General features: G+C 47.7%; 1 protein-coding gene across 1 annotated transcript in view; it reads right to left on the reverse strand.

Moving 5' to 3' along the window:
- The window catches only part of LOC119961991 (growth factor receptor-bound protein 14-like), a 302,798-nt gene that overhangs the window by 267,448 nt on the left and 21,232 nt on the right, over positions 1-14,118 (reverse strand). The window contains exon 2 of the mRNA XM_038789692.1: positions 6,621-6,742. The gene's annotated coding sequence lies outside the window, so the exon portion shown is untranslated. The remainder of the gene's footprint in view (positions 1-6,620; positions 6,743-14,118) is intronic.

Genomic DNA, 14,118 nt, shown 5'->3' on the forward strand with positions numbered 1-14,118 from the left:
GTGTACATGTAATTATTCAGGCATTGCAGTGGAAGTGGAACAGAAGCTGTGTGTACTGATAAACAATATCTGAGAGAAAGAATAATGAAGAAAAAGAGCAGGGTTAGATAATAAGTGGAGAGGTGGCAGATAATTGATTAATAAGGGTATCAGGGGTTCTGGGGAGAAGTCAGGAGAATGGGGATGAGGAAAGTATCAGCCATAATTGAATGGCGGAGCAGACTCGATGGGCCATGTGGCCGAATGCTGCTTCTATGTCTTATGGTCTTATGATACGGAGCTGAAGATTGAAAATAATAGAATACTGGGCAGCCTCATGATATTGGGCAATGTGGAAAATTTTCTAAGGACCACCAACCTCTTCTCTAATTTGAAAAGAATCTAACAGGAATAATTCTGGGGAATACACAGCCATATAAACAAAACATGCCACAAAAGCTGCACTGCTGGTTTTATTTTATTTCCAGAACAGTGACCAAGATAAACGTTTCTTCCTCAATCTTTGTGCAACCTTTCACACCGCATCATCCTTCTCCGAGACCTCTCTATCTTTGACAACCTGAGGAGGTCATTCTGATCAATCTAACCAGAATCACTTGCAGTAGCTCCTCTTCCCGCCCCAACACTATTATCACTGATGTCCTCCAAAGATGTATCCAGGGACCCTTCCATTTTCACATCAAAAATGTCATCTGAAGACACATCATTAGTTTTCACCTATACACCTAGTTCTAGCTCATGACCACCTCTCTTGGCCCCTTCACGGTTGCTAAATTATTGGACTGGTTATCCGACACCAGTACTGGATGAGAGGTTTCCTGTAATTAAATATTGGGAAAACATTGTTTCAGGCCCCACCCATACTCCATTCTTTAGCTACTGACTCCACCCCTCTCCCTGGCAACAGTCTGAGATTAAGCAAGTCTGGTTGCAACATTGGTGTCACATTTGATCCCGAGATAAAATGAGCTTCCGACCTCATATTCACATTATCACTAAGACTACCCTTGTAAAATTGTCTGACATTGCTCCTGTCTCAGCTTATCTGAAGCTGAATCTATCGCCGGGTCCTTGTCTCCTCTAGACTCAAATATATCACTGCACTCCTTGCTGGTCTCTCACTTTCTGCCTTCCATTATCCTGAGATCATTCAAGATTCTGCTGCCCAGTACCTTCACTCATAGTAAGTCCCATTCTCCTATCAGCCCTGTGCTCGCTGACCTACACTGGCTCCCGTTAACGCAATGTCTTAATTTAAAACATTTTATCCTTCTTTTCAGAGCTCTCTTGCCCCTCCATATCTCTAATCTCCCCCAGCCTCACAATTCTCTGTATCTTGGCTTATTATTACATAGGTAATTCTGGTCTACTGTGCATTGCAAATTATAATTGCCCCACCATTGGTGGCTGAGCTTTCAGTTGCCTAGGCCAGTGTTTTTCAAACGTTTTTTTCCCCGGGACACACTTTTACCAATTGGCCAACCTTCGGGACCCAAACCGGCTGACCCTTGCGACTCACGCCGGCCGAACCTTGAACCCACGCCGGCCAATTTTCATGTCCCACGCCGGCCGGCCCTCGAACCCACGGCAGCCGACATTCGCAACCCACGCCGGCTGAACTTTGTGACCTACAATTATTTTGTTGCATCCTGATTTGCATTGGCACAATGAATAAATACCTCAAGAGGTCATCTTTATACTGCTTTGTTCCTGATTTCAGCTTTTTCTTAGTGGGCTGTTCACCAGTGGTCCTTGAGCTCACACCAGCACTGCTTCGTCCTGCACTAGACTCTCCTCAGCATCTCTCTCCAGCAGATTTAGTTGGGAGATTGTGGCCTGCTTGTGTGTTTGGCCACCTCTTCCTTATTATGAAACAATTCATTTTAAATTCTCCAATCCTGTTGCTTCCTTGCTGGCAGCTACAAAATGGTGGAATCTCTCTTCAGTGATTTCGGGCCCAGGACACGTGACGTCAGTGTACGGGGCGTGTGACCTGATCTCTGTTGCTGCTTCTGGTAGGTAGACTCCAGTGATTGTTTTCAAAAATCTGCTCTTGGGACAGCGCACTGAATTCCAGAGGAGGCGGTCTTACACGTTGGGCTCCGTATCTGTTCACTGCTACATCCGGCTGAGGGAGTACGCATGCGTGAGACAGCCAGAATACGTGAAAGCCAGTCGCAGTCGTTGGGCACTTCTTCCCGCAATCGGGAATGCCGCGCCTCTCCCAACACCCAACCATGACCCACCCGCGAGTCGTGACCCCTAGTTTGAAAATGACAGGCATGGGCCCCAAACCATAATACCTTCCCTCCACATCACAGCTTCTTTGCCCTGCTTCCCGCCTATTCAATACTCCTTAAACACTTACCTCTTTGGCTAAGCTTTTGGCCATCTGACCAAACCTTTCAATTTTCTACATATGTTTCTGTGCCACACGGAGGTCCACATTTCTGGCTGGGTCTGCCGATCTTGGCGTCTTCAGAAATGTGGCTATACCTTCACTAGAAACAACTCCTGGTGTGCAGCATCATAGGGGGAAGACAGCCAATCCTCCCTTTGCACTGCACTAGCTGCTGCATTCTGACAACTGTTCACCAACACACTGAAAAGCTTTGGGACAGACATATCAACAGATTTTTCAGTGCGTCTGTGCAGAGTTTTTCAAACTTTTCTTCCAGGGACCCATTTTTACCAAACAGCCGACCTTCGGGACCCACGCCGGCCACCCTCCACAACCTATGCCGGCCACCCTTCGCGACCCACCATTTTCTCTTACCTTTAATGCTAGAGGTGAGCTTGCTTGGTTCTCATTTACTTCTTTGCTGCTGACAAAATGGAGGATTCGCAAACGTAGCCAAAGCATGTGACGTTAGCGTTTGGGGCGCATGACCTGCTCTCTGCCTTGCTTCAGGCAAGATGATTGCATTGAATTTTTAAAAAAATCTTCTTCTGGGTCAGCACGCTGCATCAGGAGGAGGTGGTGCTTCTCGCTGGGCTCCGCGCATGCGCATTGATAGGCAAGCACGCATGCACAGTGCGCCCGCATTTTTTTTGCTGATCGCAACCCCCACTTTGAAAATGCCTGCGTTAGTGAATGAGTGAATGGGTGAATGTGTAGATCGGTAAATGGATAGGGTGGGTGAGGTAAATAGGTAGGATTGTTGTGGTAAGTGCGTAGGGTGGCAGTTGGGTTCGGAGGAGCTTTCTGGTCAGGAGCTTTTCAGCTTGGAATGGGAGTCGGAGTGAGGGGATGGTGTCAGTCAGAGACTCCTCCCTGCGTCTAAACCAGGCAACTAGGTATTGTAATTTAGATACAAAATATGCTCAGAAAGTGAAACAAAAATGGGATTGATAGAGAGGCAGACAAAGGAAGATGTTATTTGGCACCAATTATGATGGACAATAGAGTTAAAAATTCACTTTCTCTTAAATGTATCCATATTTAGTGGGGAAGTATCACAACTTCACTTCCCTGCACTGATCCTTGTTTCATTATTTCACTGATCCTTGTTTCATTATTTCACTGATCCTTGTTTCATTATTTCTTGGAATGTGGACATCGCTGGCAAGGCCACCATTTGTTGCCATCATCTTTTTGCCCTTGATCGGAGTGGTGTGCCATTTTCAGAGGGAAGCTCACATAATAATAATCGTTTATTGTCACAAGTAGGCTTCAATGAAGTTACTGTGAAAAGCCCCTAGTTGCCACATTCCAGCGCATGTTCGGGGAGGCCGGTACGGGAATTGAACCCGCGCTGCTGGCATTGTTCTGTATTACAAGCCAGCTATTTAGTCCACTGTGCTAAATTAGCCCCTCATTGCTGTGGGTCTGGAGTTGCATGTTGCATAGACCAGGTAAGGATGGCAGCTTTTCGTGTAGCAGATTGTTTTTTACAACAACAACAAAATGTAAGTTTCATGGCGTGAGTCTCATTACTCTGGGCCTCTAATTACTACTCCAATGATATTACCAATGACACCACCACCTCCCCTTGCCAGTAATGCTGGATCTAAACGGAGGTATTGTTATAGTTTAGCCCACAGAGGAGCTAAGCACTTGAACTATGCACACGTGTGGAGTCCAGATGTTGCTGTCCGATTGACAGATTAATAACAGTGAGCATTGTTAGCCTAACTGTCATCTCTTGAGCAAAATCTGGGCCAATAGCTTTTGCACAGCCAATTTTTGATCAGTTATATGGAGTAAGCATGATCAACAGAATATCACCTATTGCCACAAATTTTATTTGCATTTCGCAAAAAGAGTTGACATAATTGAATCTCTGCCAAAGCATTCAGAGATAAAAGAAAAAAATCAGCAGGTTAAAATTCAAAGCAACTTCTCCCTTTTTTACTCCTTTGAACATGGCATTGTAGACAAGCCCGAATTTTGCAACGAGAAACAAAGAGACAATGCTCACTGTGAACCTCAAAGATAAAGATATTGAGATCCCGATGTGGTTTATTGCCATTCCACCCGCAGTTTAAATGTGACACCAACTGAAGGAGATGTCTTTGCGTACAACAGCAGTGATGTCAGGCAACATAAGACACCGACCCCACTAGTATTGACACAACAAAGCAGGATGTTAAGAGCCCTTAATACCTTCACTTTTCAGATCGCAAACTAAATCATTCGGATTGTATTGAGATACAAGCTAAAATAAAGACAAACAAATGTAACTTTTTAAAAATGTGCGGAATTGTGTGTGGTGAAATTGCAATCTAAATATAAAATTAGCTTTTGGGGCCACTGAGGGTGTTCAGCAGCAATTATGAAGTTAGTACGTTGTTAAGTATCCAGTAGCACCTCATTCAACAAGGTGTAACTTTTAAAAGTGTTTTTTTTATAGTCAGACGTGGAAGGTCTCATCAAATTAATTGGTCTTATTTGGGAGGTGGGGGGGGGGAAGAGATGCTTGTGGGTAACTCAGTAGCATTTCTTTTACAGAAGCACAGAATCGCTGATAGCAGCTTCTGGAGTTGTGTGTTATTCCGCACATGTGTAAACTCAGACAAAAACAGAAAATACTGGACATTCTCAGCAGATCTGACAGCATCTGTGGAGAGAGAGAAGGGAACTAACGTTTTGAGTCTGGATAACTCTTTGACAACGCTGGAAATAGGATCATATTTATACTGTTGTGGGGGCTGCGAGGAACGGTGGGGCTGGGTAGAGGGCCAGCGGTAGGTGGAGATTGACAAAGTCATGGACAGAAAGACAAAGGGAATGCAAATGGGGATGATTAGGTCTAAGAAGGACGCTGATAGTGGCACATAAAGAGATTAGAATGTGTAAATGGCAGAATAAAGGGGAGCAGTGTGCTGAAGAGCAACTAGGAACAGGGAACAGATGGCCTAAGTGAGGGGGTGGGGGCAGGAGAAACAGTTCGATGGAAAAAATGAAAATAAATTGATAGAAATAAAAATGGGGTGAAGGTGGAGAAGAGTGTTCACAGACTGAAGTTGTTGTGACGTGCCTAATCGGAAGATGAGGTGCTGTGCAAACTCAAAGTTGCTGTCAGTTTCAGCTGATTATTGATAATGAATTCTGACAGTTTCCTCGTCACTTCCACTGTAAAACCTGGGCTATTACATCCAACAGATTCTCTTGCACTCAACTGCTTCCAAATGCTAATTATCTAAAATATTTTAATACATATACACCATGGCAGGAAAGTTGAGTTGAAGGTTATCATGTGGGAGAAACTCCGGTTGTTCACACCGGCGGGAGCTTTCAATCCCGTCCATGACGCGCCCCCAGTGAAAGTTTCCTGGTGGTGTCGGGTAGATTCAATCAGAAATCCCATCGACAGGGCAGCACGGTAGCATAATGGTTAGCACAGTTCCTTCACAGCTCCAGGGCCCCAAGTTCGAATCCCGGCTGGGTCACTGTCTGTGCGGAGTCTACACGTTCTCCACGTGTCTGCATGGGTTTCCTCCTGGTGCTCCAGTTTCCTCCCACAAGTCCAAAGATGTGCGGGTTAGGTGGATTGGCCATGCTAAATTGCCCTTAGTGTCCAAAGAGATTAAGTGGGGGTTACTGGGTTACGGGGATAGGGTAGATATGTGAGCTTGAGTGGGGTGCTCTTTGTAAAGGCCGGTGCAGACTCGAATGGCCTCCTTCTGTACAGTAAATTCTATGATTCTATGATAGCAGCGGGACCAGAAATCCCATGGCCAGTCAACGGCGGGCGGGCTGCCTCCTACCATTGACAAATATGCCACAGGGAGACCAGAAATCTTCCCCATATCAGATCAGTCATGATCTCATTGAATGTAGGAACAGACTCAATGAGCCAAATAGCCTGCTTCTGCTCCTACGTCTTATGGTCTGACTAATAAAGTCCATGAGTAGTAATTTTGAAAATACACACTAGTTATTTGTGCTTTTATGTTCATTAAAATCTATTTTACTGAAGCCATGCAGCATTAATTAGTCTCACAAGATCAACATAATTTTGCCCTAGGTCAGGTTAGTGAGCAACTATAGTTTACCAAAGGTAATAAAAAAGAACTGAAAGCCCAACATTAAATTAGATTAACCTATTAATGATACTTATCGATCTGGTAAAAATTACCCACATCAAGCATGAGGATTTGATAGCTATCGTACTTACCAAAGAACTGTGGCCATAGGCTTCGAACGAGCAGCCAATTCTGAAGTGGAAGAAATTCATTGCTCAGGAAAAGGATTTTTAATGGGTGGCAAAGCCAACATATTGTTCTTCTCCTTACATCCCTATATTGAACAAGAACAACACGCTTTTAATTACCATAAATGGTAACAATATTTAATATAATAAAATGTAAATAAAGTTGAATAAAAAACAAAATATACTTAAATTCTGCAAGAATATGTCTTTGTACTGCATAAAAGTGTGATTGCTCCATGGACTTATTAAAACACTGTTGGGAATGTGCACATAAAGCAGTAGTCATACATATGTAAATAATAGGCATTCTGCACTGAGTCAATGTTTTGGGGGCCCATTCGGCATTTGCTGATATTTAAAAATAAACATTCCTCTCTTGTCCCCCCCACGGTTCGCCTTTCTTTCCTCAGGTTTAGCTGTCTCCCCCCCCCCCCCCCCCCCCCTCCCCCCTCCCTCCCAGTCTATCTCTCCCTTTTAATGCCTTGGCTACCTTCCCCTGATTCTTGACTAATTTCCCCTGATTCTTGGCTACCTGGCTATTCTTCCTCTTGTTCGTTGGCCACAAACAGGTCCCGGAACATTCATGTGAATGGCTCCCACGTTCTGTGGAAGCCGTCGTCTGACCCTCGGATGGCGAATTTGATTTTCACCAGCGGGGTGGGGCGGGGAAACGGGAGCCGGAAGGAAGGCACGGGATGCCAAAACGTGCATGACATCTCCAGGAGTGGGGAACGATGAAAATAAAGATGGAGGACTGGAGGAGCAGCAGAAGCGGAGGCGAGCGCGGGACGTCAGCGAGACACGTCCGGGAGAAGCAGGCGACAACAACACAAAACACAGCCAAGTATTGCACACTGTAATTATCTCCCCGGCACCCAAATGTATATTTGCCTCCCCAATCCCCGCCAACCCCGCCCTCCCTTCCCCCCACCCCACCGCCCGCAAATAGTCGCCTACTTACGTGGTGTAAATAATTTTGCCAGGTGTACAGAGCTGCTGCTGTCGAGCTGGTGCACAATACCCTACCAGTTAGTCTATTTCATATTTTATTGTATTTTATGTTGGGGTGTGCCCTTCTCTTCTAAATATGTGTATATATGTTGCTTATTCTGTGTACATAACGGTAATTATACCTTGTTCAAAAAAAAATAAACATTCCTGGTCTTTATTCCCATCCCATTCCTCTCACAATTTTTCATATTGTCTTAATCATGAAGTGCTTCGAGAGGTTGATTATGAGACACATCAACTCCCAGAATGCCTTGATCCACAGCACTTCGCAAACTGCCACAACCAGTCCACAGCAGATGCTACCTCCCTGGCCTTTTCTCATCCCTGGAACATCTCGATAACAAGGATTCCTACGTCAGACTCCTATTCATTGACTACAGCACTGCCTTTAACACCATAATCCCAGCCTAGCTCCCATCAAAACTCTAAAACCTACGACTTGGCGCCTCCCTCTGCAACTGGATCCTCGACTTTCTGACCCATAGACCACAATCAATAAGGATAAACAACAACACCTCCTCCACAATAGTCCTCAATACCAGGGCCCCACAAGGCTGCGTACTTAGCCCCTCCTATACACACTGTGTGGCAAAATGTGGCTCCAGCTCCATCTACAAGTTTGCTGATGACAGGACCATAGTGGGTCGGATCTCGAACAGCGATGAATCAGAGTTCAGACGGGAGTTAGAGAATCTAGCGGTGTGGTGTAACAACAACAATCTAACCCTCAATGTCAGCAAAACTAAGGAGCTGGTCATTTACTTCAGGAAGCAAAGTATCGGACACACCCCTGTCTGCATCAAAGGCGCCAAGGTCAGGATAGTTGACAGTTTCAAATTCCTAGGTGTGCACATCACCAACAATCTGACCTGGTCCACCCATGCTGACGCTACGGCCAAGAAAGCTCAACAGGACCTATACTTCCTCAGGAAACTAAGGTAATTTGACATGTCCACATTGACTCTCACCAATTTTTACAGATGCACCATAGAAAACATCCTACCTGGCTGCATCACAGCCTGGTTTGGCAACTGCTCGGCCCAAGACCTTAAGAAACTACAGACACTCGTGAATACAGCCCAGTACATCACACTAACCCGCCTCCCATCCATCTATACCTCCCACTGCCTTGGGAAGTAGGCAGCATAATCAAAGATCCCTCCCACGCAGGCTATTCTCTTTTCCAACCTCTTCCATTGGCAGATGAAAAAGTTTGAGAACACGCACAAACAGATTCAAAAACAGCTTCTTCCCTGCTGTTATTAGACTCCTGAGTGACCCTCTTGTTGACTGAACTGATCTCTCCACACATCTCCTTTACTGTGTAGCACTACACTCCATATGCTTCACCCGATGTCTATGTCTATGTATTTACATTGTGTATTTATCGTAGGTCCGATATTTTTCATGTATGGAACGATCTGTCTGAACTGTACACAGAACAATACTTTTCAGTGTACTTGACAATAAACCCAAATCCAATTCCCAGTGATAATGGCTGGGTTTGTTGCCCCTATATACTATAGAGAGAAACTCTTGTGAGCAAGAAGATAGAAAGACTGATCCCAATGCATTAGCTACCAAACTCATGAGAAGGGAGACAGACTAACAACATAAAGTGGATAGAAAATGGATGACAAATGAAATGGTATTTGGATGGCAATTCAGAAAACAAGGAATGGCCATCAATCAATGGAGGATTAGAAGATATTGAAGAGAAAGAAGAGTGACAAAGTGAAAGAATGTTAACCAGCAAATCCTAATTTAAGGTTGTATACAAAATTCTTGATTAAAATTAACTATTCTTCCACTTCCCAAATCAGCTAAATTATTCATCCGACCAGACATTTTGCCTTCCTGTTACTAATTTAAGAAAGGCAATTTTCAGGCCTGGAAAAAGGCTCATCAAACTTCAAACCTCCCTCCATTCCCTCTCCTGAAAATTATCCAAGTGGAGATTAACACTAAAACCACAAATGCAACACTCGGGAATACAACACAGAAATAAACTGTTTGCCCCAATAAGTCCATGTTGGTGTTTATCCTCTGCATGAGTAGCACGATTATTCACATATACCATTTCATTTCCCCTATTATCTCTTTACACATCTTCCCTAATGCTGATATGATCACTCTTTCTATCAATCAATACCTCTGAGGTTTAGTTGGACAGTTGTGAAAATCAAAAGACCTGAAAACCTAACATAACTAGAACATTGTAGCTGTAGAAATACAGATGGAGATTCAGCTAGATGCTCACTCAACAGTCTAGAGTTTCCCCATGGTATTGCTGCCTAACACTAAATATACACCTGGCTTTTCCCAAAATTATCAGTTTAGAATGGAGATGGTACCCTTTTTTTTTAATAAACATTTTATTGAGGTATTTTTGGTTTTACAACAGCAACAAAATAAGCAACATACATAAGTCTATAAACATAGTGCAAAAAGCTTGCTTCCTCCCTTACAGGTCCCACCTTTATTAACCCCCTACTATAATCTAAACTAACATCCCCCCCCCGCAACTTCTGCTGACGTTTAATTTTCTGCAAAGAAGTCGACGAACGGTTGTCACCTCCAGCGAAGCCTAGCAATGACCCGCTCAAGGTGAACTTGATTTTCTCCAAGAAAAGAAAGCTAGCCATGTCAGATAGCCAAGCCTCCGACTTCGGCGGCTTTGAGTCCCTCCAAGCTAATAATATCCACCTCCGGGCCACCAGGGAATTAAAGGCCTTAACGTCTGCCTCTTTCTCCTCCCAGATTCCCGGATCTTCTGACACTCCGAAAATCGCCACCTCCGGACTCGGTCTCACCCTTGTTTTTAATACCGTGGACATGCCGTCCGCAAACCCCTGCCAGAATCCTCTGGGCTTTGGGCATGTTCAAAATATGTGGACATGGTTCGCTGCCCTACCTCCCCCCCCCCCCCCCCCCCCCACCCACCCCCTGCTCCCCGCACACCTTGCACACCTATCTGCTACACCAAAGAACCTGCTCATCCGGGCCACTGTCATGTGAGCCCGGTGAACGACCTTGAACTCTATCAGGCTGAGCCTGGCGCATGTTGTGGACGCGTTGATTCTACTCAACGCCTCCGCCCAGAGACCATCTTCGATCTCTCCTCCTAACTCCTCCCACTTATGCTTCAGCTCCTCAGTCTGCGTGCCTTCTGACCCCATGAGCTCCTTATAGATGTCGGAGACCTTCCCTTCTCCCACCCACACTCTGGAGACTAACCTATCCTGAATCTCCCTTGGTGGTAGGAGCGGGAAGGTTGAGACCTGTCTACGTAGGACATCCCGCACCTGCAGATACCTAAATTTGTTTCCCTTCGCCAATCCAAATTTCTCCTCCAGCTCCCTCAATCTAGGAAAGATCCCTTCTATAAACATATCCCCCGGCCCCATCCTCTCAATTTCTGCCTTCTGCCATCTCTGAAACACCACCGTCCATCCTTCCCGGGGCAAACCAACGGTTGTTACAGATTGGAGACCAGACCGATGCTCCCTCCGCTCCCACACGCTTCCTCCATTGCCCCCAGACTCTCAGGGCTGCCACCACAACGGGGCTGGTGGAGTACTGTGCCAGCGGGAACGGCAGAGGCGCCGTTACCAACACCCCCAAACTGATGCCATACGCTCCCATGCCGACCCTCCCCCAACTTCCTGATCATGGCTATATTCGCCGCCCAATAATAGTTACTGAAGTTTAGCAGTGCCAGCCCACCCTTCCCCGGCTCCACTCAATCATCCCCTTTTTTACTCGTGGGGTATTGCCCGCCCATCCAAAGCCCGTGATAACTTTGTTAACCCGTTTCAAAAATGAGCGCAGAATAAAGGAGACACTGGAACAGAAACAGGAATCTCGGAAGAACCGTCATCCCCACTGTCTGGACCCTCCCAGCTAGTGACAACGAGAGCGCGTCCCACCTCCGAAAATAATCCTTCATTTGGTCCACCAGACAGGCCAGATTAAGTTTGTGCAACCATTCCCATTCACGTGCCACTTGGATGCCTAGATACCGAAAACTTCTCGCTACCACTCTAAACGGCAGTTCCCCCAACCGTCTCTCCTGTTTCCTTGCCTGGATTGCAAACCTCTCATTTTTCCCCATATTTAGTTTGTAGCCCAAAAACCGGCCAAATTCCCCCAGAATCCTCATGATTTCTTCCATCCCCTCTGCTGGGTCCCATACATACAGGAGCAGGTCGTCTGCGTTAAGTGAGACTCTGTGTTCCACTCCCCCGGACCAATCCCTTCCAGCCCCTTGAGGCTCTCAGCACAATTGCCAGCGGCTCTATAGCCAGCGCGAAAAACAGTAGGAAGAGGGGACACCCCTGTCTCATCCCCCGGTGTAGCCTAAAATAGCCCGATGCCATCCTATTCGTCCATACGCTTGCCACAGGAGCCTGATACAGCAACCTGACCCAGTCAATAAAGCCCCACCCAAATCCGAAGTACCTCCCACAGGTATTCCCATTCTACTCGATCAAAAGACTTCTCTGCGTCCATTGCGACCACTACCTCCACCTCCCTCCCTTCTGGGGCATCATGAACGCATTTAGCAACCTTCTTACATTGGACACCAACTGCCTTCCCTTAATGAACCCCGTCTGGTCCTCCCCAATCACGTTCAGAACACTGGCCGGGATTCTCCCCTACCCAGCGGGGCGGGGGGGTCCCGGCGTGATGGATTGGCGTGAACCACTCCGGCATCGGGCCTCCCCAAAGGTGCGGACGTCTCCGCGCCTTTAGGGGCCATGCCCTAACATTGAGGGACTAGGCCTGCGCCGGAGTGGTTGGCGCTCCGCCAGCTGGCGTGGAAGGCATTTGGCGCCATGCCAGCCTGGGCCAAAAGGACTTTGCCGGCCGGCGGAGTTCCGCGCATGCGCCTTAGCGTCAGCGGCTGCTGACGTCATCCCCGCGCAAGTGCAGGGGAGGGGGTCACTTCCGTCTCCACCATGGTGAGGACAATGACGAAGATGGAAGGAAAACAGTGCCCCCACGGCACAGGCCCACCCGCCGATCGGTGAGTCCCAATCGCGGGCCAGGCCACCATGGGGGCACCTCCCGGGGCCAGATCGCCCCGCACATACCCCCCCCCCCCCCACCCCCCAGGACCCCGGAGCCTGCCCGTGCCGCCTGCTCCCGCCGGTAAGGTAGGTGGTTTGATCCACGCCGGCGGGAGAGACTTGACAGCGGCAGGACTTCGGTCCATTGCGGGCCGCAGAATCGCCGGGGGGGGGGGGGGGGGGGGGGGGGGGCTGCCAACCGGCGCGGAATGATTCCCGCCCCTGCCGAAGCTCCGGTGCCGGAGAATTCGGAACACAGTGGGGGCGGGTTTGACGCCGGCCCCCGGCGATTCTTCGACCCGGCGGGGGGTCGGAGAATCCCGCCCACAGTCTTCAATCCTAGAGGACAAAATTTTGGCCAACAGCTTGGCATCCAGATTCAATAGGGATATCGGCCTGTAGGACCCACACAGCTCTGGATCCTTATCCCACTTCAAAATCAGCGGGACCATGGCCTGTAACATCGTCGGGGGAAGCACCCCTCTCTCCCTTACCTCATTGAATGTCCTCATCAACAGCGGCCCCAATATCCCAGCGAACATTTTATAAAACTCCACTGGGTACCCATCTGGCCCCGGGGCTTTACCTGACTGCATGGCCTTCAGCCCCTCTGCTATCTCTTTCATCCGATCGGGGCCCCCAGTCCTTCTACCAGCACCCCGTCCACCTTGGGAAATTCAGTCCCCCTAGGAAGTGCCTCATCTCCTCTGGTTCCGGTGGGGGTTCCGACCCATACAGCCCACTATAAAACTCCTTAAATGCCGTATTCACCCCTGCTGAGTCTCCAACCAGGTTCTTGTCTGCATCCTTTACTTTCCCTATCTCCCTGGCTGCCTCCCTCTTTCTAAGCTGCTGTGCAAGCATTCTGTTAGCCTTCTCTCCATGCTCATAAAATCGCCCCCCTTGCCTCTCTCAGCTGCTCTACCGCCCTCCCTGTGGTTAACAAGCCAAACTCCACCTGTAGCCTCCGCCGTTCCCTTAAAAGCCCTGCCTCAGGGGTCTCCGCATACCTCCTGTCGACCTGTAGTATCTCCTTTACCAGTCGGTCTGTCTCTGCCCTGACTACCTTCTCCCTGTGGGCCCGTATCGAGATCAGCTCCCCTGTAACCACCGCCTTCAATGTCTCCCAGACCACCGCTGCCGAAATTTCCCCCGTGTCATTGACCTCCAGGTAATTCTGAATACATTTCCTCAACCGCCCGCACACCTCCTAGTCCGCTAAAAGCCCCACGTCTAACCTCAAGTGTGGGCGCTGGTTACTGTCTTTACTAACCTGAAGGTCGACCCAGTGCGTGGCATGGTCTGAGATTGTAATCGCCGGGTACCCCGTGTCCACCGTCCCCATCAATAGAGCCTTGCTCAGAATAAAGAAATCGATC

This window comes from Scyliorhinus canicula, chromosome 2 (assembly GCF_902713615.1).
Source record: "Scyliorhinus canicula chromosome 2, sScyCan1.1, whole genome shotgun sequence".
Classification (NCBI taxonomy): Eukaryota; Metazoa; Chordata; class Chondrichthyes; order Carcharhiniformes; family Scyliorhinidae; genus Scyliorhinus; species Scyliorhinus canicula.